The sequence below is a fragment of the Acinonyx jubatus genome, chromosome C2, assembly GCF_027475565.1.
Source record: "Acinonyx jubatus isolate Ajub_Pintada_27869175 chromosome C2, VMU_Ajub_asm_v1.0, whole genome shotgun sequence".
Lineage (NCBI taxonomy): Eukaryota > Metazoa > Chordata > Mammalia > Carnivora > Felidae > Acinonyx > Acinonyx jubatus.
The window spans coordinates 78,449,961-78,475,095 of record NC_069384.1 but is presented as its reverse complement, the minus strand read 5'-3'; the positions used below and the strand labels follow the sequence as shown (position 1 = coordinate 78,475,095).

At 46.5% G+C, this 25,135-nt stretch overlaps 1 protein-coding gene and 1 long non-coding RNA gene across 11 annotated transcripts in view; one reads left to right on the top strand and one right to left on the bottom strand.

Annotated features, from left to right (window-relative positions):
* LPP (LIM domain containing preferred translocation partner in lipoma) overlaps window positions 1-25,135 on the top strand; it is a 669,728-nt gene that overhangs the window by 12,821 nt on the left and 631,772 nt on the right. The window lies entirely within an intron of this gene.
* Window positions 6,654-12,840, bottom strand: LOC113599846 (uncharacterized). 2 transcript variants are annotated; one of them, XR_003420763.2, is made up of 3 exons: window positions 12,284-12,840; window positions 10,804-11,186; window positions 6,654-10,593 (listed from the first exon to the last, which is right to left on the bottom strand). It is a non-coding gene; the product is annotated as an uncharacterized LOC113599846 (long non-coding RNA). The 2 variants fall into 2 exon arrangements; XR_008297750.1 differs by having other exon boundaries at window positions 12,396-12,840.

Below are 25,135 nucleotides of genomic sequence, written 5' to 3'. Positions count from 1 at the left end.
GGTAGACCCTAAGCAAATGTTTATGGGCTGGCTGAACAAGTTTAGGTTCTTTCGAAGGAGAATTACTGGCACAAAATACTGAATATCTCTAATACTTTTCATACCAGTTGCCATTCAGCCTCCAGCAGAGTCATTAGCAGTGTGTGAGTCTGCTTGTTTTTCTAGATCTTCACTTGGATTTAATTTTATAACATGTATTTGTCTTTGCTAAATTAATATGTAAGAAATGGTGTTTCATTATTGTGTTAGTTTGCATTCCTTTAATTACTGAAGAGATTTCTCACGTGGTAGTTTAGAGTATGTGTTTTCCCCTTGTGTGCATTGTCAAATAGCAATATTTAAGTGGGTTGGAGAAGCTTGGTATGAAGGGCTAAAAATGTTTAAAAATTTTTTTTTTTTAATTACATAAGCTCCATGCTCAACGTGGGGCTTGAACTCACAATCCTGAAGTCAAGAGTTGCATGTTCACTGCCTGAGCCAGCCAGGCACCCCACCCCAATGTTTAATGTTTTGAGTTGCCTACTCTTTGTTTATGTATTTCTCCCTTCCTTCCTTCCATTCTTCCTTCCTTCCTTCTTTCCTTCCTCCCTCCCTCCCTCCCTCCCTCCCTCCCTCCCTTCCCTTCCTTCCTTCCTTCCTTCCTTCCTTCCTTCCGTGCTTATTTAGCACCTACCCCATGCCAGGCTCCGTTCAGGGACTACACATACTACCAAAAAATGAGTAAATGAGTGAAGTCAGTAGTCTCCAACCCAACCTCTTCGTTTAACATGAATGGTTGCCGAGGCCTCAGGAGAGTGAGGTTAATTGCCCAGCGCCATTGGTGCATTCAGTAGTGGACCCAACCATTTATTTTAGCTATGATTTCTTATGCTTTATATCAGTAGCCCTTTAAGCCGTGGAAACAACCTGGAAATTTCAGAATTGTGACAACTAAGCAACGTCTCCAAACTCTACGCTGAGAATGCAGAGATCTGATTTTTGGTTTAGCAAATATAATCACTTGACTCTTCAATTTATATACGGAAACTCGGTCCTAGACTTCTCTGCCTCTTACGTTTATGTTAATTCTTCTAAATTCTTGGCTTTTTCTTTTTTTTGAGTCTGTTTGTTTATTTTGAGAGGGGCAGAGAGAGAGAGAGAGGTGGAGAGAGGATGCCAAGCAGGCTCTGCACTGTCAGCGCAGAGCCCAAGTGGGGCTGGATCTCACGAACCATGAGCTCATGACCTGAGCTGAAATCAAGAGCCCAATGCTCAACCACCGGAGCCACCTAGGCGTCCCACATTAACGTTCATTCTTAAATGAATAAACTTAATAATAAAAAAAATTTTTTTTTAACATGTGTTCATTTTTGAGAGACAAAGTGTGAGTGGGGGAGGGGCAGAGAGCTGGAGAGAGAGAGATAGGGGGACACAGACTCCGAAGCAAGCTCCGGGCTCTGAGCTGTCAGCACAGAGTCTGATGCAGGGCTCAAACCCACAAACCGTGAGAGATCATGACCTGAGCTGAAGTCAGATGCTTAGCTGATTGAGCCACTCAGGTGCCCTGAATTAACTTAATTATTAAAGCAGGACTAGAAAACAAAACAACCCCAATCCATGTAGTTTGGACCAGATGTAAACCTTTTTGGACATGTTTTTGGTAAATGGAAACAACAGATGACATTTCTCTATCAAATAAAATAGTCAATTTAGATTTAATAAGGCAGTTATCTTCAGGTAATAAAAATTCAACTAACTTGCCATAACTATCTTGTTTAAAGTCAATTAAGAGCCTCATAGTCTTTACTTGCTGGGTAAAATTTAATAGAACTTCAGTTAAGCATTTATTGCTTATTTGATTCAAAATGAAGTTAATCACCCCAGTTGGTAGCAACCACTGAGTATTTAATTAACATTCAGCAAACTATCTTATTAAGTCTAAATTAGATACAGACAGGTCTTGTTTATCCCCATCAGTCTGCAAACATCATTTCCCCACCTCCCACCCTAAAGGGCCTTTGGTTTTCCCTTGGCTTTCCTTTTCTGATTTGTCATCTTCCTTTTTCTTCTGGTAGATACCCGACTTGGGCAAAGGAGGAGGGAAAGAAGTAGGAATCCATTGTGTCAGGAGAACTCTGGCTTAGGGCACAGCTGAGCAGCTTCTGTTCCATTCTGTTCTGTTACATTCTTCAAGAATCACTGAGCACCTTCTTTGTGCAAGACCTTCTTTTAAAGCACCTTCGCGTAAGACATTCTTTTACACACTTTGGACGATCTAGAGGAAGTTATGTGGACATAGTTGGCTCTATTTTCTCCTCTTAGAAACGAGATGGTTGGGTTTAATGGATTCATTGAACACATATTTATTGGCCTACAGTTCGTAAAGCACTTTGCTGTGTGTCATGATGATTTGCAAAAGGTCCTTGCTTTGAAAGAAGACACACGGTCTCTTAGGACAGGTGCAGTGGAATAAATATTGGGCAAGATGATGGTGCCCCTCAGAATGCTGCGATTCTGCGAGGTTCTGTTTCCCAAGGCGTTAAGACTGGTCTATGAGAAAAAGGTTCCACAGCCAAGTAAGTCTGGTAAAGTCCAAGGTAAACAAAATTAAATGGATATCTTTACCATGGGACTCTCTGAACCTTTAGTAACCTAATGCACACTGTGACCTCCCAAGAGGTTTGTTTCTCAAAGTTATTTGATCAGAGAGTCCCTGTATCACCACCCTCCTCCTGTTTTGTTTTTTTTTTTGAATTTTAAAAAATTATCCCCGTAGGGCATTTCTTAGGCTTAGTGTTCCAGTGTGCTTTGGGGAATGCTGCTGTGAGCCATGGGATCCTGTCCATAGCATCTGAACCTTGAGGGGCACTCAGGCATGCACCCTGGCCACTGACACAAGGTTGGAAGATCTGTGCATGAAAGGTGTCTGACATGGGTGATTTCAGACATAGGGATTTGTGGCTAGGGTTGAGGGTGTGAAATCAGAGCAGAAGGGCTGGGCTTGTGAAGGAGGGGCGGTTGTGTAAGCAGAGGGGCCTGGAGGATGGTCAGTAGTCATCGGGAACAGAACAACTGTGAAATTCGGACATGACTGGTTTGGTTGAGACACCCTAACCCACGGACACAGCTCAGAGCAATTTTCGTTCTAGCGTCTATCTGGAGAGGTAAGAGGCAGCGGCGTTTTTGGTGCAGAACTCTGCTTGAGGCCTTGTTCCAACTGAGTGTCTGCCCATCTGCAGAAGCCATCACTTCTGTAAAGCATTCTGACTCTGTCTGGGGCAGAGCCCCTGTCTGAATCACAGTCTGTCTTAGGAGCGAGTCAGGGCTCTTTCATGGGTGGCTTCATTCTAGCAGGTCTGATTTCCAATTGCCCCGTCAGATACCCCTTCCTCCGCCTTCCCTTTCTCTCCAGCTTCCCTCGTTCTGATGAATCACCTGTCTTCATTTTTCATTCTTACCCTTTTGTGTCATCATTTTCATCTAAGGCAGCCTGCTTTTTTATATTCTTCCTGAAAAGTCATCTGTTTCATTTAAAATGATGCTACCAGTTTTCTCATCTCCGGTAGCAACCAGCAGATGGGACGCGTCAGATAAAGTGGAGGACGATCTACCGGACTGGTCCACCGCATCATGGAGGTTTGGCCTCAGGCTGTGCTCTTTCAATACCCACCTTGTTATCCGTCTCTATATGGAGAGGAGCACAGGGCAAGGAATGGGGAGATCCGGGTTGTGTTTCTGATTCCACTTTGAGTACAAGTTTCCCCTGTCTGAGCCTTAGTTTATCCGTCAATGAAATGTTAGACTTCGGGCCCTTTCAACAGAAAAATGTTGAGTGTTAACAGTGGTTGAGTCAACACAAGGTGAAGTCAACCTGGATTATTTGGTCAGACATATCTTTGTGCCTGGCAACACAAGGAAATGTGTAATGAGCATAGCTTCATGGCCATACATGGTAGACATTCACTGAGCATTGCTTCTTCTACACCCTGTCTCCTTCTAGACTCATTTTCTTTATATTGTCTGTTGCTTTTTTACTCATTTCTCTTTTCTCTTCTGCTACTCAGCCTCATCTCTTCTTTGCCTACACTCCCTCTGCTGTGTTTTCCTCCCATTCCCTAGTTGGATGTCTCCCTCTCTCCCCATCTCTTCAGTATTCCTTTTTCCCTTCCGGCTCTGTCCATGGAGGTGTCCACTCCAGAACTTTCTAAAGACAGATGGTGACATTGGCAGGACAGATTGGGGAATGGTGGTCCTGGACAGCTGCAAATCTTTCCAGGAGATTGTTTGGTCTTTAGAATCATTTCTTTGTTTAATACATATTATACTTCAATGAATGAGATTAAGTCTTGCCCTCAAGGAGCCCACTGTGGAGGTGAGAAGCTGTCTGACTTTTCTTTGACACTTGTGGGAAACCAAAGCCAGTGAGGTACGTTATAAATCGGGAAGGAGGTTTTTGTTTGTTTGTTTGTTTGTTTTGGGTGTGTGGGGGGTGGGGGGGTTTGTTGTTGTTGTTTCTAGAATGGGGTAATGCACTCCTGGGTTTTCAGCATGAATTCTTGAGAACCTAGGAAAACTAGTTACCTGGAAAGCTTAAGCTTATTCTGACTATCTTAAAAAAAGGCAGCTTGCATGTTTGGTTTAGCCATCTACCTGGACAGACACTCCAGGGATGAAAAGGTAGCCTGGCAAGTGGTTGCAGATCATCTAGAATGATGTGTCAAGAGAGCGCAGGACATAGCACAAACTCAGAGAAGTCATTTACATGTAGAGAGGCCATTGGTAATGGCGGTGAGGTTTGGTCCCACTACAGGAAAGACTTTCAAAAGGTAGGAATTTACCTTGAGAGTTCTTTCGCTTCCTCTTTGTATTAAACATGACACTCACCTTTTAGTCTTTGTGATTAGTCTTTGGATTTTCCCAGTTATATATGCCTACTTGAAAAATCCAGAAGCATTTGGAAAGCTTTGATCTGGGTAGTGTTTGAGAGCATGGGCTCTGGAGCTAGACTGTATCCTGGCTCTACTTTTAGAGCCAGGCTCTGTCATTTATACACTGACTTGTTACTTAATCTCTTTAGCCCTCTGTTGCCACATCCATAAAATGGGAATGACAGAATTATCTATCTCCTTGTGAGGATTGAATGAGTTGGTATATATCAAGTCCTTAAAATAGAGCTTGACACATACTAAGCACCCATTAAATATTAGCTACTGTTTTTATGTGTTATTTTTTTATAGTCAGAAAGTTGTGATTTGGAAAATATATTAAAGATGAGTGGATTTTTGGGTCACCTTTTATTTTAAGATTTTATTTTTAAGCAATCTCTACACCCAATGTGGGGCTTGAACTTACAACCCTGACATCAAGAGTTACATGCTCTTCCAGCTGAGCCAGCCAGGTGCCCCTGGGTCATTTTTTTAAATACACTTTTAATTTTCAAATAGTTTCTTAAGTATATGGAAAAGTTGTGAAGATTGTACAGAGAATTTTCATATACCCCTTGCCCAGTTTCTCTCATTTTTGGCATATCGTATCACCATGGGACATTTGTTAAAACTAAGAAACTGACGTTGCTACGTTGCTAATTAACTCAACTCCAGACTCTGGTTGTATGTTACCAGTTTTCCCATTAACGTCCTCTATCTTCTTCAGGATGCAGTTCAGGATAGCACATTGCATTTGGTTGTCATATCTCCGTAGCCCAGAGTGGCTTTAAAGCTTATATCTTTTTTTTTTAAAGTTTATTTATTTATTCTGCATGAGAGAGAGAGAGAAAGAGAGAGAGCAAGCAAGCAGGGGAGGGGCAGAGAGAGAGGGGGAGAGAGCATCCCAAGCAGGCTCTGTGCTGTTAGCACGGAGACTGATGGAGGGCTCGATCCCATGAACTGTGAGATCACGACCTGAGTGGGCAAAGCGGGAAACGTAGAGAAGGTCAAAAGAGGATCATGGAAATGCCCTGATCCTGTCCTTATCGTTCAATGGAGGAATGAGCAACAGTCAAGGACTTCTTATCTGTAAAGTGGGTGCAGTGGTCAGTGATAACCTCACAGATACTTAATGCTCACAAAGTACAGTTTTTACCTGGTGAAAACTAAGCGAGCCAAGGTGCTTACTTATAGTGTAACCTGAAACACAGTAGGTTCTCAATAAATGCTTGAGAAAAGAAGCCTTGAAAAGGAGGAAACTTGCTCCTCAGAACGAACTTCAAGAAGATGGGGACGAATCGTGGCAAAACAAAGAACAGTCATTCATAAGGAAATCCGTGATACTCAGGAATGGAACCAGTGTTTGAGTTTCTGATAAGCAGGATATACTGTCTGTTTTTATTCTTGGAGGCTTTTATCATACAATACTACATTATGTTGCAGTCTGACTTTCACACAAATTGGATCCCAAAACTTACAGGAATTAAAAATACAAACTCGTGGGCAGTATGTGTTTTATAAATTATAGAAAACAGTAGTGTAAAGACATGCATAGTGAGTACAGTTAAGTCTGCAGCAGGCACCGATACCCAGGAGGAAGACGTGGCTGAGGCTGCCGAGAAGGCACGGGAGCCGGGAAGCCGGATGAGGAGAGCAGGTGCACGGTGCGGTGTTCAGCAGCAGGAGAGATGGAGGGAGGCCATCTTCTGCGGGGAGGCTGGATGAGGAAGCCGGGGCAGCAGCAGAGGTAAACCCTCTGTATATCCCTAAGACATTTCTTTTCTTTTCTTTTCTTTTTTTTTTTTTTAATTTTAAGGACCTTATTTTTGAAGATTGGTTTTGGGTTCACAGCAAAATTGAGAGGGAGGTACAGAGATTCCTCATATCCCTCCTTCCCCATACACACACATAGTCCCCCCAACCCCCGTTATCAGCAGCCCCCACCAGCGTGGTCCCGGTGTGGCAGTTGAGGAACCTGCATTGACATATGGTTATCACCCAAGGTCCGTACTTTACATTACGGTTCACTCTTGATGTAGTACATTCTGTGGGTTTTGGACGGATGTATGATGACATGTGTCCACCCTTGTATCATACAGAGTATTTTGTTGCCCTAAACATCCTCTGTCATCTGCCTGTTCTTCCCTACCTCCCACCCCAGCACCTGGAAACGGCTGATCTTTTTACCATCTCCATGTATCCATGTATGGTCTTGTTGAATGGGGCCAACTGACTTTAGGAACCTAACCTCCATTGCTTTTTCTTATTCTGGCCTTTGTCACAGCGTTTCCTCAGCCTAGATTGCTGTTCCTTGCCCTCGTCACCTGTTGGAACTGATCTTCAAGGTCTGGCACCTCCGCCATGAGGCAGGCCTTGCTTTCCACCCTTTGCCCCTAAGCAGGAAACAATCACTTCCTCTCGACAATTCATTCCTGTCTGGAATCTGGCAGACATAGAGCAAACACTTGTTGAATGGACGGACGGATGCACAGATGGACGGATGGGCGAGTTTGCCATCACTCACAGTATGCTCAAACTTAGTTCCTTTAGAATAGAATTATAACTTGCTCATCTCTACACCCTCTAGGACCAGCACTGAGAAGGTGCCTCTCCGTCCATCCATCCATCCATCCCTCCCACAGTAGACTTTCAGGCTCTATTTCAGGGTTGTAGCAATGAACAGTTCATTTGTTGATAGTCTGCACCGAGAAAATGGTGTTCTTTGGGGTATGTTTTCATTCTTACAAGGTCTGTCTGTAATTTTTCTTTTTCTTTTGACGTGTACGGACTAAGGAAGAAATGGCTTGTTTGATCTGCACGTGTCATCGGTGTTCAAAGCAAATGCTCTCTCATTCCTTCAGCCGGCTTTGTACGAAAGAGAGCTCACTGGGTTTAGAAAGGCACTGTCTCTCAGAGTACGTGGCAGGTTCTTACTGACTTGCCTTAGGGATAAATGCCCTTTCCAGTGTTTTGAAAGTTGGTGCCAGGATGCCACAGTGCTCATGGTTGGGCTTCCTTGCTAATGTTTTTTACTTTTATTTTTTAATACAGTGACAGAATGCATACCGCTGAGGTGGTAAATGGGAAAAAGAAGTGCAGTGGAATAAACTGTCTGTTTCTTGGGGCCTTTCGTATTAATCACAGGAGGAAGCATCAGTCATGGCCAGATGAGAGAGCCAGCTGACTCAAGCTCACGCCAGATCAACATCAGAGTAGCAAAATCGAGAGGAATTTGACGATGCTGAATTGGGGAAGTCTAAGGTGCTCAGAGCAGCAGTGCTGGACAGATCAGAGAGACCATGTAGTGAGGCAGTGCAGAGTCACCCTGGAGGGTGTGCTGCCTGCCCTGAACACCCCCCTGCTCCCACTTCTGAGGCGGTCAATCATGAACTTGCATTTCTGACAACCTCAGAGGTTGTGCCAAGGCTGATGGAAACCGCTGACCTAGTCCAGCTACTGGTTTTTTTTTTTTTTTGTTTTGTTTTGTTTTATTTTTAGAGATGGGGAATCGAGACCTGGAGATGAGTGGAAAAGACTTGTCCAGAGTCACACAGCTTATAGGAGCAAAGCTAGAATCAAAACCCGGAATCCTGACTTGCAGAATGTTCCATACTGTCACCAGAGCCAGTCCAGGAACCATGTTATTTTTAGTTCTGCTGCAGAGTGACCACTAAGTTTCACTAGCTGTGCCCGATCTGGTCACAGACTTATTTTTCAGGGCCTTCCACTTAGCTCTCTCCAGCTACATTTCCTTGTTCAGTTAAGCCACAGCTTGGCCGCTGCTGTGGGCTAGGAATTGCACTGAAGCTAGAAGTGGTTTAGCACTGTGGCAGTCGGAAAGTATGGCTATCAGCTGGTCAAACCTTGACTCGATTTATGTTTTCATTTTCTGATTTGAAAGGGAGGACAGTACCACCTCCTTGGGCTGCAGGTCAGGTGCTGAGCACGTACCTGGCTCTCCGCGTACATTCTGGCGCTCGTCACAGTCATTATTACTGAGGAGAGTGACTGTGGGCCCCTCCCTCAGGGTAGGTGGCTTCCTGAACTTTATAGAGGGAAGCTGGGATTTAGTGGAACAGACACATGGCTTAAAGTTTGGAGGACTGGGTTTCAAGACCCAGCTTTGTCACTTAGCTGCATAGTCTCGGGCAAGTCACCGGATGTCTCTGAGCTGTGATTTGAAGCAGGTAGACTTAGTTTATGTAATAAGGCAGCGTAAGGAGCAAGAAGAAGGATGGAAATTGGGAAGAGGTAGAAATCTGTGCATTAGATACAGGTTTTGGGTTGATGGGGAATGAATTTGACGGGGGTGGGGGCCGTAGAAGGTGTTGGGTGGCCTTTAGGAGGAGGGGGCCGTAGAAGGCGTTGGGTGGCCTAAGGCTTGGTGTTGGAGGGAGCAGAAGGCCTGGGGGTGGTTCTGTGATGGTTGACCCAGCCAGCCTGCCCAGAGAGGGGCTTGCCCCCAGTCCAGGAGAAATGTCATCACTCCCATGTCAGGACACTGGGAGGGACGGCTTGTTGAAGTGACATGGGTACTGGTGCTGGAGCATGACTGGGGAGTCTGGCCAGGGTCATGGTATTTGCTTTGGACTGGGGACCTTGAGGCACACTCACAGTAAGGGCCAGCTTAGTGGTGAGACTCAGGATTGACCCTGACACCTTGGCTGCTGGGTTTAGTGAGCAGCAAAGAGGTTAGATCAGAAAGGTACTGAATATGATTGCTGTATCTTTCATGATGGGTTCAGTCTGGGAGAGGCCTGGCTAAAAGTTGGGGTGGTCCTGGGGAAGACAGAGATAAGGTCACCCACCAGCTTCAGTTTTCTCACCTGTAAAATAGGAGTGCTGATGGGGATTATGCTGATGTTATCTGTTGTGGCTGGATTAAGGATTAAATACAGTTGACCCTTGATCCACACAGGTCTGAACTGCATGGCTCCACTTACGTGTGGGTTTTTTTTCAATAAACAACAGTATAGTCCTGTAAATGTGTCCTCCTTGTGAGTTAATTAATAAGGTTTTCTTTTCTCTAGCTTACTTTGTTGCAAGAAATCAGGGTATGAAACATGTAACGTACCAAATATGTACTAACTGGCTGTTTATGTTATCAGTAAAGCTTCTGGTCAACTGTAGGCTATTAGTAGCTAAATTTGGGGAGGAGTCAAAAGTAATGCACAGATTTTGGACTGTGCAGGCAGTTGGTGCCCCTAAGCCCCACATCGTTCAAGGGTCAACTGTACTTGTCTGTGGGAAGGCACTTCTTGGTTGCGGGATGCCAGAGCAGCGCCTGGCGTCCCTGTTCCAGGGCAGACCAGAGAGCAGGAGAAGGAGGAGAGATGCAGAGGCACAGCTGCGGGAAGACTGTGGGAGCTCATCCTAGGGAGGACAGTGATAGCTCCTGCCGGTGGAAGGTCAGGGATGCTGGGAGGATGTAGGCTTTAAGAGCCCGCGGGAATGTTGCTCAGCCGGGCTCCTTGGCACATACTCTCCTTTCACAGTGAAGTTTTCAGCACAGCTGGGCTTGGGGGCTCGGATGGGGTGGGGGGGTGCTGTAGTGCCCTTGGTTCACCAGAGTTAGAAGAGCCAGGCTTTCATGCTGTGGCTTGGACAGACGCATCAGAGCCATGGGTGGAGCTCCCCGGGTGTCCAGGCTCCTCCTCCCTGCAGAGCTGGTCTGTGTTTAGGGAGAGACCTGAGGATTCAGTTCGTGTCACCTACTGGGAGGCACGGCGGGACGTCTGTCTACAGCTGGACGCATCCCATCCCCCCCCCCCACCCCCCACCGCCTGTGCTTTGCAAGCCCCTCCCTTCCCACCCCTCCTCCTTTCTCTGGCGGTTCTGACTCTGCCCTCATGCTGTACCCCAGGGACGCTCACCCTCCGTGTTTCCCCTCTCCACATACCTTTGTTGGTCTCTATTGTCCGGGGACTACCCTAAGCACCTTGGGGGGTGAGGGCTACTGTTCGTTTTTCCAAGGTCCCAGCATCTCCATTTCTTCAGGTCATAACTTAATACAGTATCATTCTTCCAGTAGTTGTCTTCTGCCCATTGCATCAGGCTGCTTTTCCTTGGCTGGCATTAAACCGCTAGTAATCATTTACCTCTATGGTTCCCTTCACTGTGGGTCACACGGTTGGATGGTCACAGGGAGATTCCTGCAGGTGTTTTGCTTTCGGTAGCTGACTTGTGCATGAGCGGAGGACATTGTTGCCTCCATGGTTACTGTCTGCCATTCCAGGGGCTGGCTGAATAAGACACCGGTTCAGCCGTCTAGGAGGCTGTGGTCTACACAGGAAACAGACATGCAAACAAAATTGGGGCAGCCGATGACGTACCGTGTGTGTGTGTGTGTGTGTGTGTGTGTGTGTGTGTGTGTACCATACGCAGAGGAAGTATCCCAGTAGCAAGATGGTGGAGAGAGCCCATCACGCTCTGAGGACACTCAGATGTGTTAGGACACCAAGAAGAAAAAAAGACATTTTGAAAGCACTGATGGGGGCCCCACATAGCCACGGTCCTCCCCATTCCCTATAATCACAGAAGCCTGTTGACCCTCGGGGTTTGAATTTATGCTGTCTTCAGAGTGAAGCTTCTCTTTGGCCCACAAGTGTACCTCGGAGGGCGCTGAGTTCCTCCCAGGTTCCCGCCTCAGCGCTCCAGCTCATTTCCTGCCTCAGCCCTGTGCCACGGGGGCTGGGAGGAGGGTCCAGACTAGTCTGTCCCCCTTGGTTTCCCCTGGGATTCCAGAGCCCCAGCCCTTCTGGGGTGCCCATATCTGGAACACGCCTGTTTCCCCAGTGCATGCTGTCCTCTAGTACTTTCCCTGCTTGCTCTCCTATTTCCATTTAAAGCCCTCTTGAGCAGGTCTGAGTGTCTCCTGCCAGCAGCATTCCTTCTGGTTTACTGGAACCCCCCTTCTCATCCTGCCGGGAAGCCAGCTGCGAAGGGGACTTCAGCACAGCCACTCTGCAGTCTCTTCTCTCCTCCAAGATCGTGACCCTCCCTCTGGCTGGAGCAGTGACTGGCCTGGCTGTCGACATGAGCCCCCTGACCCCCTGCATATGAGGCTTTCCTTCCCTTCCTAATCTTTGCCCAGCTCCCCCAGCCATGGGGCTGTTGGACAGGCACCTATAGGCCTGTTCTCCTGTGCCTCCCATCACTGCCTGCCCGTCAGAAGTAACGTGAGAAGCAACACAGAGGGCTGCCTGGCTCTGTTTTTTGGAGGAAGTCAGAATGGCCCTCTAGCAATGCCTGGGACAGTGACAATATTTGGGTTGATTTCCCTGTGGATTTTACTTCTAGGCACAAATACATGCACTGCCCTGTTAGGAGAATTTTTAGGAGAATTGCTTTTTGAGTGGAACGGAGTGGAAGGCACCTACCTACCGTTTTCTTCCTGCTCTGCTGTGCACTGGCTTCTGTGATCTCTGACTCTGCTCTAGGGAACACATTTCCGCCCCGCAGCGTCCCAGCTGGCCTCCTGCCATCACTCACCGTCTCCCATGGCCTCTGGGGAAGTCCTTTCCCCTGCACACTTCCACCCTGCTGTGATCCGACCCTGCCTCAGTTCCAGAACTGTCTCCAGCCAGCCCCTTGCCAGTCAGACTCTATGCTTCCTCCTTCCTGTGTTCCTCGGCACACTGTCTTGCACACCTGTGTGTCTTACTTAGCATGTGCTTTCCCGTTGGTCCCGAGGGTCCGTTGTTTCTCTCTGATGAACACCTGCTCATCCTTCAAGATGCAGCACAGATGTCGCCTCCTCGTTTTTTAAAAAAGTTTATTTATTTTGAGAGAGAGAGAAAAAGCATAATTTGGGGAGGGGCAGATGGAGAGAATCCCAAGCAAGCTCCGCACTGTGAGTGCAGAGCCCGACGCGGGGCTCAAACTCAGGACTCAGGTGAGATCGTGACCTGAGCCAAAGTCAGATGTCTCCTCCTGAACCCCCTCTCACCGCCCCCTCCCCCCCTCCCCCCCCTCCCCGCAAAGAGGTGAAAGCAAAAACAAACCTAAATTTTATTGTATAGAGTAAACCATTTCAAATACTCGGGACCAAATAAACAAGGAAATGAGAATCACTCATAAATTCACTATTTAGATACAGGTGCTGTTTTAATGATCTTGAAGAGTTACTTTCATTACTTTTTTGTGCATTTGCGTTTTACTGACTTGATGTCTTACTACGTATACAATTTTATATACAATCATTTCACCAAACTGTACAGCATAAGCCCCTTCTCATGGCACTAGGGATTATTCATACATGTAATTTTTGATGACTGCCTGTTACTCTGTCTTCAGAATATACCAAATTTTTTAAATCTTTTTTTTTTTGTTTTGGTAGCTGACATTTGAGTTTCTAATTTTTCATTATTGTCAGTAGCACTGTGATGTATGTCCTTTTTACGAAATTCATTATCTATACCTCCGACTATAAGGCAGGTTACTAGGACGTGAAATTGCCTGCTCAAAGGGCACGAACTTTTTTCACCCTTAATTTCAGAATGACTCATGGTCGCTGAAGAAAATTAGGAACATGTGGGGAAGCACAAAGAAGAAAATAAAAACCACCTGTAGCTCCTTGCAAAAAGCAGTGGGAAATTTGATGTGCAATTGTGTGTGCCATCTCTCTCTCTTTCTCTCTGGCCCAGGAATTGGTGAACAGTTTCTGTAAAGGTCCAGATAGTAAATATTTTAGGCTTGTGGGCCTCATATGGTCTCTCTCACGTGTTCTTCTTCTTCTTAAATAAAACTTCTAAAAATATAAAAGCCATTCCTGCCTAGTGTGTCGTACAAAGAGTTTGCCAACCTGGTGTTAGCCTCCGAAGTGGGACCATGCTGTACATTACTATTTTGGAATTGTTTTCCTCCCTAAGGTAACTACCTTCTTACTGCTCCTCATGGTTTTCTGTTTTCTGTCGCCCAGATAGTATTCGTGGGTTCTTGCTGGAATGCCCATGCCTCTGATAGAGAATTTAAAGCACACGTTATTGTGTATTTGCAGAGATGTCTGTTTTTCTTTCTTTCAAAAACATTTTTTTAATGTTTAACTTATTTTTGAGAGAAAGAGAGACAGAATGCGAGCAGGGGAGGGGCAGAGAGAGAGAGAGAGGGAGACACAGAATCCGAAGCAGGCTCCAGGCTCTGAGCTGTCGGCACAGAGCCCGATGCGGGGCTTGAACTCACAAACCGTGGGATCGTGACCTGAGCCGAAGTGGGTCGCTTAACCGAGTGAGCCATCCAGGAGCCCCACGATGTCTGTTTTTCATGTGTTTTTTATCTCTTTCTTTCCAGCCCCGCAGGGTGCCTGAGTGGTCCTTGGTAGATACACAGTATATTGGTGCGAGTTTACCCCTTCAAAATGCCTGTGGTCAGAACATTGCTATTCCAAGGTTTGTTTCTTGTGCTGGGAGCATCAGCATTACCTGAGAATTGTTAAAACTGAAGAATTTCAGCTCTACCCCAGAATCTGTGTCTAAAGTACCTCAAGGGATGTGTGCAGGTTCAGGTTTGAGAAGCAGAACTTGGAAGAGTTCACCTCTGCTCTTTTGGGTGTATATTTACTTACAGGCATCCCCTCCCCCATTGTTGTCAGTAGTAGGAACCCCTTGGGACTGAACCTCGGGTATTCACTAGGTCAGGAACTGGCCAGGAGGGCCAGCACGGTTTGTTTCAGATGTGACACAGGCTGCCATCTTGCCTCGTGGAGCGGATGAGGTTGCCATGGCTTTTGGCTAGAGATGGATGTGATGGTAGAAGGAGCAAACATTTCAATAGTACCTGTTGTGTGCCGGGCCCTCTGCCAAGTCCTTGACACATGTTCGCCATGGGTGAGGCTCGATGGTCTCAGCTGAAGGGGATGGAGTGATCTTTAAGGTTGCTGATTCTTTTTTTTATTTTTTTTTTATTTTTACTTATTTGTTTTGAGAGAGACAGAAAGCACAAGTGGGGGAGGGGCAGAGAGAGGGGGACAGACGATCCAAAGCTGGCTCTCAGCTGACCAGGACAGGGCCCGATGTAGGGCTTGAACGCACAAAGCGCGAGATCATGACCTGAGCCCTGAGCCGAAGTTGGACACTTAAGTGACTGAGCCACCCAGATGCCCCTGCTGATTCTTAGCCTTCAGAATCAGCCAGAGAATTTAAAAAATATGTACATTCCCAGCTCCCACCCCAGTCCTGGTCATCTAAGGATGACCTAGATTTTAGTACAAAACCCAGTCAGGATCCTGTGTCTTTTACCTGAGGACACACTTCCCAGGACCCAGAGCTGCTCGCCAGCCTGCCGTGACGGGCCGGAAGTAGACCCTGGTGAAGAGGGTGCCCCTTGGTCCTCAGTGCGCCGAAGCAGACAGGTCACAGGGTGGCCAGTGACTTGGCAGTCGGGGTGCGGGGCCCAGGCACCAAGTCACGTGCTATTCTTCCCTTTCCTTCCTTCCTGGTGCCTGTTTCTGGGGCTCTGCTGGAGGGGCGTGAGCCATGTCAACAGCTCCAAGTGACCGAGGCAGCTGCCGCAGCATCTCGTATCCTCCTTCACCTTGGCAGAGTGGTGGAGAGCACTTTCAAGTCAGGAGCAAAAGAGTCTGCGTCCTCTCTGATTTTTCAGTCTCCTCAGTGCCAGGGTTTCTCCTGGGAAGCCTGGTCAGCCCTTGCTTCGGGTCGTGCCAGCCAGAGGCAAACAGAACGGGATGCTTGCCGAGGCTTTGCAAAGACATCATAGGGAAAGGTGCACAGACATCATAGAGAAGCCAGGGGTGTAACTGGCGCTCTGTTTATGTGGCAGCTGCCGTGGAAAGCAGGAATAGCCTTGTTACCAGGAGAGTTGCTGTTCATCGAATGCTCATTGTGCCAGGCACTCTGCCTGCATTATGTTTCTGCTAGGCCTTTAACAGCCAGGAGAGGCCTGGGAGGTTGGATGCCTTCCCCCGAAGTGGCTGGCTGGGATGTGAACCCAGTTCTGCTTGATTTCAAAGTCCACGATCTCATTTGTCATGGACACTGCTTCCCTGGCTGCTTCTGTGTTGATTTCCTCCCCTCGGCCGCTCCCAGGGGTTTAACCAAAAAGCCCACGGGGTTAGATTGAGCTCACGATTCAGGGACACGTGGTAAGGGATACCAGGAAATGGGGTGGCCTGCATCAAATGGGCAGACATTTCTGGCCATCGGAGGTGCTTGAGGAGACCGTCAGATGGGGACTGAGCTGGCCACAATGTTGTGAATATAATTGGAAGCTCCAGTCATAAAGCAAGATACCGAGCGCATTAGATGGGGATGTAGGTAGACTGGGCACTGGCCAGGTGCTGAAGGTTTTGATTTTGTATGGCCTGCTTCCAGCCATGAGAGCCGTGCCGGCAGAGGACAAGCGTGGCCTGGGAGCTTAGCAGGCAAGGCAGCTCGGGCCCTGGTGTCGAGGGCCTCGGATGATAAAGGAGTTGGAGAGTGAGTCTCTTGACCTTCTTCCCAAAGTTTATAGGATCTGCTAAACCAAGTTTTTGCAGGCTGGTGGAGAAAAAGCAAGGGTGCCTTCTTTCATTCAGTAAGCATTTGCTGTGTGGCCACTGTGGCTGGAGGGGGCAGAGCCGACCTCCAGCTAAGGATGAGCAGCAGTGAGCCTGAAGGAAAGGTCAGGTAGGGGCCTACCAGGAAGAGGGTGCTGTGCAGGTGAAGGCGTAGATCAGACTTGCTCATCTCGGTGTGCCTGAGGTGGGCAAGTGTCGGGTACCTCTTTGCTGCCCTTGATCTTGATAAAGCTGATGGCTCTGGATTCGCTGCCTTGGTGTGTGGGACCAGAAGGATCTCGGAAATTCACAGGACTTTGGTCTCATTCTAGTGATTGGAAGCTGATGAAGAGGGGGGGACTTGGAGCCCTTGGGAAAAGTTCCATTTTGTCCCTATCTTCTTTTCCCGCCCTTCGGTATGAAATAGATTGCACTGTGTATTATTAACCCATCAGGTGCCTACTTTATCTTCTCTTGCTTCCAGCCGGGAGAAGTGCTGGGGGACACTGATGAGTTACGCTCTCGTGTTCTGTTCGAACAGCCCAGGAGTGCTGGCTTATGGGAAATGTGCCTTGCTGGTGGTGTGGAGGCTGCAGACCAAAGGTGGACGGCATGGTGTTAGCTGGGCCAACAATGGTTTAATAATTTGCTTGTCCATGCCTTCCTGTTGGGTTCCTTATGTTATTCAGCTCCATATCCAGGGTCTTCCCCACGGCACGATGCCTACGCCAATCAATTGCTCAGTACATTTTTTTGCCAGATGTGTGAGTGAAGGACTTCCCTCGTCTGCCTTCACGTGCTCATCGTGTACGTAAGTTCCTCCTTCCCTCTGTTACAGGATAAGGCCAGTGAAGGTGAGTGAGAGAATACGTGGGAAGTCCCCTTAAATTCATGGGCAGGAAAGTTTTGAAGAATTCATGGGAAAATGTCATGGGTACCTGGGTAGCTGATAGCCAGGCGCTACACTTGCTAATGTGTAGCGCATTTATAACCGCGGGCCAAGGCATGCCCTGCGCAGCTATGTTTAAGTAAGTGATCTCAGTACCAGCTTTGGTTCACATTTCATGATGTCCAAAGAAAGGGCCAGGACTGTGCGTGTGTATATGAGGTATGTGGTGGGAGAAGGTGATCCATGGATGTGATGTGGGGGGAACATTGCTCAGGCTGTGGTTTTGTGGCTGGACCCCAGACCCTCGGTGTTTTGTTCTTGTCTGGGATGCCAAAATGATGTCCCCACATCATGGAGCTGCCTCATGAATGGGGAAGCCGGCCCATTCAGTGGCTGAGTTGGGTCTCACGTGGTTGTTTCCTTGCGAGGTCACAATGCAGTCCTGTGTGAAGGCTCCCCTCTTCTGTGCCTCTTTTCCTCCCAGACAGAGGACATTTGGCATTATTCATGTCAAGTTTTGGTGGATATGCAGGGAAGATAAGCAGATGGGCACAGAACTGAGGAAGGCCGACTTCCCTGTGCAGTGTGCAGAGCGTCGTGTCAGACAGAGCTGCTGTCTCGGGCCACTCACCGAGAAGCCTTGGCTGTGCTGGAAAGGTCTCCAGGGAACGGGTGCTCAGCCCTGAGACAGGGTGTGGAACTCCTGACGCTACCTACGCTCCTGGCAGGGGAACCCAGGCCCGTGGATTTTGGTGGGTTGTGCTGTGTGATCTTTTCCTGCTTACCAAACGCAAGGACCCCGGGGTGCGTGAAACCCTGGGAGCTGGATGCCGTTCGAGGGCCCGGGTTTGGAAAAGCTCTACATGGTGCGGTGGCGGCCACTGAGGTGTTGGACGGTATGGGAAGGAGTCGCTACGCACAGGCACAGGTGTGGCACGAGGTGTCAGAAATCCCTGAAGACAGAAGTCCGTGACAGTGTTGCTCTGAGCTCTTGAGCAGTGTTTGCAGATGGTCACTAGCCTGTCTGTCCCCTTAGCCCTGTCGGCAGAGATGCCTTCTTTTTCTACTCCTTTTGGTGGCACAGGGAGAAAAGGTTTGGGTTTTAGAGCCAGAGCGACCGGGTTTTGAATTTGTTCTCTGTTTCTTTAGAGCTCTGGGACCTTGGGCAAGTGGTTTCTCCTCCCCGAGCTCCAGATTCTTGGTCTGTATAGTAGGGGGCTTACCCTGCAGGGTGTTGCAGGGATTGGCGAGAATGTCTGTCGAGCACCCACGCTAGCACGTGGGAGGCACCCCGTGAATGAGTCATGAACATTAATCTCCTTTACCCACCCTTGTTCCAGGGGAGGGGCTAACTCTCCTTTCCTGCCACGAGCCCCTCAGTTTGCCGGCTGGGTGCCTTTGCTCACGTAATTTCTACTTTCTAGAAAGCCACCGTTCCTTCGCATGTTATTATTTCCATTTGTTCGCATCGAGCCTCTGCGTGGTTTCTAGGACACCCTCCCCAGGCATCCCAGCAGGCAGTGGCTTCATCTCCTTCTCTTGTGATGTGGCTCATCTCTTACCTGGGGCTGTGTGCTGTGAGTTATGCTCAGGAACTTCTCACCTGTCAGCTCCCTGAGGTCAGGGTTTCCGTGTCATTTGCCTCTGCCGTCCTTGTGGCACCGAGCACAGTGCGGGGCCCATGGGAGTGGGTGCCCCAGTAAATGGGTCTTAGGTGACTGAAAAAAAATGATCGGGCTGAAGGCTGGCATTCCCCTGGCTTTAGAATCTGAGAGGAGAAGAAAAAATGGTTCAGGAATGGAGCGTCAGGCCTGCGGGTTCCTATTTCCTCATTCAGGGTGCAGGTTGGGATTGCCCGGAGCCACAGTTCCTTGAGACTTACCACCTCAGGCCTAAATCTGCCTCCTTTAATTACCTCCTTTCCAGGGAACAGGAGTCCTTGTTGTCTGCCCAGAAGCAGCTAATTATAGCTCCAACCTCCAGGCCCTGGTGCGCTTCTAGGCCACAGGGCTACGCAGCCTGAGCTGTCTGTTGATATTGGGATTTCCTCAGGGATTCTTTATATTTTCAGGTTTTCATTAGGGGCTGCTTTTTATTTTGAATCCAGCAAGGAGAGTTGAGGGGCATTAACTCTTCCGAATTTTCTATGTGGATTTTAAGGGAGAGTTAAAGATCTGGAGAAGGGGAAGAGGGTCAGAGTGGCTTTCAAAGAGGGCCTTGTGTACTCCGTGATGTCCACAAGAGTGTCATTTCGTCATGGCTTCCCCAAGAAAGCTGCCTCGCATTTGACTTTTCTGACCTCTGGGTCACGCTATTTGTAGCTCTTTCATTTTCCTTGGAAATTAGCACTTTTTATTTTTTTAGTTTTAAAAGATTGAAAATAAATGTTCTTAGTAAAAATAAAGTGAAATAATACAAAAACATTTATAAATGTCCTATTTCGGGTCCATTCCCTGATTGTAACCATTTTTTGTTTTTAATTCTTTTTTTTTGGTTTGTTTTGTTTTTGTTTTTAATTCTGCGCATGGTTATTGTCCTGTCTCTAAGCAATGTGCGTATGTCTTTAGTTTTTGAGTTATTAGTTACATATATATGCCTGCTGACTTTTGTGATATGCAAGGACTAGCTTGTTTTTTTTTAATTTATTTTTTTTAATGTTTGTTTATTTTTGAGACAGAGACAGAGCATGAACGGGGGAGGGTCAGAGAGAGAGGGAGACACAGAATCCGAAGCAGGCTCCAGGCTCCGAGCGGTCAGCACAGAGCCCGACGCGGGACTCGAACTCACGGACCGTGAGATCATGACCTGAGCCGAAGTCAGACGCTTAACCGACTGAGCCACCCAGGCGCCCCAAGGACTAGCTTGTTTACACCCACTGATACTTTTCATCCTCCTGCCCAGTGTTTGATAGTTACATCACAGATCTGCTGTCTGTTATTTTCCTTTCTAAGTTTATGTCATGTGCACAAATCTCCGTTTCTTGCTATAGCAACTTTTGACTGTCTCTCCTCACCCACCATTTTGTACAATGAAGATGCTGGGGATTCTCTCCACCTTTCCTGTTGTACTTTTACTCCTAATTTGTCACTTACATTTTATGTGACATTTGCCTCTCCGGCATTTATCATTGATAATGTAAAATGCACTGTACATGGTTTTGCAACTTCTGCCTTCTGTGCTATGTCTGTGGGTTGACTTCAAGAGCTGAAAACAATCAACAACATTTAGTATGATTTCTAGGTAAATATTGCTCAATATGGGGCTAAGTCATGTGCTGTGGTTTCATTTCCTTTTCTAGGGTTCTGAGGTCACCACCTTCAAGCCACTCACAGGGGACCAAACTTTCCCTTAGCATCAAAATCTAATAAGATTCTTCTTGTTCTCCTCTAGTTGTTTAAAATCGTCCCAGGTTTTTTGTTTTGTTTGCACAATGAGAAGAATGTTTTTTAATATTCTTGGAGTTTGAGGTTGTATTGTTTGGTTGGAAGAAGAAAATTAAGTATTTTCTACCCATATATCCCATATATCTTCTGCCTTTCTATTTGTTCTCTTGCCTGCTTGGAGTCTCTTCTGTGTTTTTGAAGTTCATTAACTTTTTCTTTTATGTCGGGCTGGTTTCTCTAAATTTGGTCATGATTTCTTATGCAGTCTTTTGTTTTGTTCTGGAGTTTCTGATTGCCTTCTTCTATTTAAATCTCCAGGCTTTATTTATCAGAGTTTCAAGTATTTCCAGGCTCTCCTGGAGGAGTCCTGAGTCATGCTATTAGCTATTAGTCACCGTCATTATTATGCAAAACTAGATATATTATTAAAATATTATCCACCAATATTTTCTTTAAAAAAATTAATTAATTATTTTTTTTAGAGACAGAGAGAGAGAGCACGCACTCAGGCAAGGGAAGGGCAGAGAGAGAGGGAGAGACAGGGAATCTTAAGCAGGCTCTGCTGCAGAGCCCAACACAAAGCTCGATCTCACGACCCTGAGATCGTGACCTGAACCAAAATTCAGAGTTGGACACTTAACCAACTGAGCCACCCAGGTGCCCCACCAATATTTTCTTAAACATATTCTTACCAGACAGTTTTGTTTGGTCTTTTTTTTTTTCCATTGCATGTTTATTAACATTTCCAGTTTACTTTATAATTCTCTTTATAATGGCCACTCATGATCCATTGATTAGATGTACTATTTTTAAATTTAGCCATTTACATATTTTTGGGATTTGGATCATTACCAATTTCTGCTCTTATAAATGACACTGTTATGAACATTTTGATGCATTAGGCCTTTTTCCTTAATTTCTTTTATGAGTGCTTCATAGGGAAAGATAACTGGGAGATCTGTGGCATCATCTTTAAGGACGTAGTTCCATGATAATGCTTGTGTTGGATTCTAGTAGGAATCACTTAACATTTCTTATTAAGAAACTTCTTAGGGGGAAAAGGAGCAGTAGGAAGCAAGAGAGCAGTACCACCTCTGAATCAACATGTTGAGTTTTCTTGGGAGCTTAGGAAGATCTTGTGTGTCTTACTGTAAAGCTAATACTGCCTAGAAATCACCCTCTAGGCTCAGCTGGGGATGTGTGACTTATGCCCATGATGCTGTTATCACTCACGAGCTTTGTGTATTTTTTTTTTTTTTTGGCCAAGTATTATTCATGATCACCTCCAACTGGATCACCTTTGTTCACTGGAATTGTCTTTCAGTGACTGTTGGATAAATCAGAATCATTCTCAAAAATCAAAGAGATATTCCCAGAATATCCCAGAATATTCCCAAATATTCCCGTTGAGAATATTCTGTAAACTTTACATCTGCTTGTACACATAGTTTCTCTTTCTTTCTTTCTTTCTTTCTTTCTTTCTTTCTTTCTTTCTTCCTTCCTTCCTTCCTTCCTTCCTTCCTTCCTTCCTTCCTTCCTCCCTCCCTCCCTCCCTCCCTCCCTCCCTCCCTTCCTTCCTTTTTTTTCCCCCACCTAGTTTCTAAAGAAGGGACTTGAGCAGCGGCAGGGTTATTAGAATAAAGGTACCACTGTGAAAAATCCACTGTCACAAGAAGCCTAAATTGTGATAATATTGAAGAGACTGACTTATTGTTTTATTATAACCCCATAGCTTTGCATTATTATACAACTTCCTCAGTCTGGCAATATTTGCTTTATGGTATTTACAATGTCCACGTGACATAATTATGTAAGAGTGGAACCCTTGCTTTGCAAAAAGCTTTGCAGTTCATTGACGAACACTGGTTACGTGTTAAAGAATACCTTTCCAGTTGCATTCGGTTCTGAGCTTAATGAGTCACAGTCTCGTTGTTTTGGATAGTGGGTGATAATAATGTATTAAAGGTGACATGAGATGCATAGATCTAGAATATCACAGCTGGAGAGGACCTGGTCCAGCAGTCCCACTTTAATATGAGGAAAAGGAGATCCAGAGGGGAGAAGGTCTCATTTCAAGTCATAGGAATAGTTAGAGGCAGAACTAAGTCTTGTCTTCATACCTCCTCACTTCTAGTCTATTGGTTTTTCTTATATCATCTATTATAATTTAAAATATTTGCAGTTTTATTTCTAGGTGTGTCACTGTACTTTCAGGGCTAGAAATTAGAGAAATTCTCTCATCGTCTAGAAAGATGCAGAATATTTAATAATCGAGAGAATACATTTGTCTGGAATGGAATCAGGAGGAATTTAAGCTCTGAGACATAAAGGATCCTTTCTGAGATGAGAGAAAGTGCTGGGCAAGCCAGACACCCTTTGTTAGGTTAGAACTGGAACCATGCTCTTGTTTCTAAACTTTGGGGGAATTTGGGGGTTTCTTTTTGGCTAAGATACTTCCATTCTCTAGGACACAGAGTCTATATCTGTAAAGTAACAGAGTTGGACTTTGTGGGCTTGGCTTTGTGGACCCTGCACCTCTGAGCTCCATGAGTTCATGATTCTGGGTTATGTCCCATGTCCAAGATGACTCGAAAAAAATAAGAAAGCCCTTGCTGAATCATTACTAGCGTCACCTGTTTTAGTTCGGCTGGGAAGTAGGTCAGAGCTTGGCGGATACGAAAATGTGGTTGGCTTCAACTGTGAGCTCTGCCCGGGTCCCCCTTGTAGATAACCTGCCTTGGAAAGGGTCTGTGGGAGGAGCTGACACCTTGAGGTGGGAAAGGGCAATTTGTGGCCCTAGCATTGCCGTGACTGATAGGGGAAGGAGCTTTCGGAGGGTAGGTAGGGGGTGAAGGAGGCACCACTGGTGACGACTAGCAAAAGGGAGAAGCAGGCATCAATTGACTGCTTATTGTGTATGGAGCACTGGTGAATATTCTTTTTTTAAACTGCTTCCAAACACATAGGAAGTAGGTGTCATTATTTGGATGTTAAGGATAAAGAGATTGAGGCTTGGAGAGATTGAGTTATTTGTCCGTGGTGAGGCTGCTGGTGACCGATGGTTCAAGGAGTCGCTGTTGGATCTGGCTCCAGATTCCCTTTTCTTTGCATGGTCCAGTGTGCCCCAGCGAAGGGGACAGACACGGTCCAAGGCCTCATCCTGCTTGCAGTCTGGGAAGTGAGATGGACAACACACAAGTAAACATCCCTGCTTTCAAAGAGTGAAAGGTGCTAGGCAGGAGAGCAAAGCAGCATTAGGGGACTGGGGGTGGGGAGGGGGGTGGGACGGAGCCACATGTGGTATGTTTACATCCTAGTCCAACACATCCTAGCTCAGTAAGATTGTGCATTACTGAGCTGAACTGGCCCAAGGAAACCGAACAGCTCTGGACTAAGATGCTTGAGGTTAGACTTTAGCCCCTGTCATGCTATGAGCCAACTGTGTTTCTTGGAGAAGTCCCCTCCCCATCATTAATATCAAGGACAGGAGACCCTGTCCTTCCTGCCACACTGGACGATGAGGAAAGAGAAAGTGAATCGATGTGATATGCAACCATTTTTAAAAGATCAGTTTATGAAAATACAAGGAATGTTTTTAACAGTTTTGGTCAACTTTTATTTTTTTATTTTTATTTTTTCAATGTTTATTTATTTTTGAGAGACAGAGTGTGAGCCATGGGTGGGGCAGAGAGACAGGGAGACACAGAATCCAAAGCAGGCTCTAGTCTCTGAGCTGTCATCACAGAGCCCAACGCGGGGCTCAAACCCACGAATCGCGAGATCATGACCTGAGCTGAAGTCGGACACTTAACCGACTGAGCCACCCAGGAGCCCCAGTTTTGGTTAACTTTTAAATGGAGATCTCACGTGTGCCTTGAGGGAACATATTTTTTATGGCCACTCCCTTAGTCCAAGAATGAGGACCCCCAGGCCAGTCTTGGGCAAGTGTGGGTTGGGTTTGTCAGCATCTGGACCTCTGGAAGCGTGTGGCTGAGAGCTGGCCACAAGGTTGGGCCACTGGAGGAGAGAAGAAGGGATGGGTACACAGCAGCTGGGGCCAGTGAGGTGGACTGCGTGTCTGGGGGAGGCAGGAGGCAGATTGGGTCCAGATTTACACACAGTAGGGCAGTCGGGCAGGTGGACAGCAAGAACGTATTGAAGGCCTGCTATGTGCTGGGCCATGGCTGAGGAGGGAGACCTTGTGAATCCGTTCAGTGTTTGCTCTAAGCTTGCTCTGTGCCCAGTGTTCTGGTTGCTGAGAAATCATGTGCTTCTGGCCCTTAAGGAGATACTACCCAGTAATTAATATCAGTCCCTGTCCACAAATATGCAGATCAGCATTTAGTTTAGCAGGTTAGTTATCCATGTATATGGTGATACTTATTTATGTATTGTTATTATTTTTTAATGTGTATTTATTTTTGAGAGAGTCAGAGACAGAGCATGAGCAGGGGAGGGTCAGAAAGAG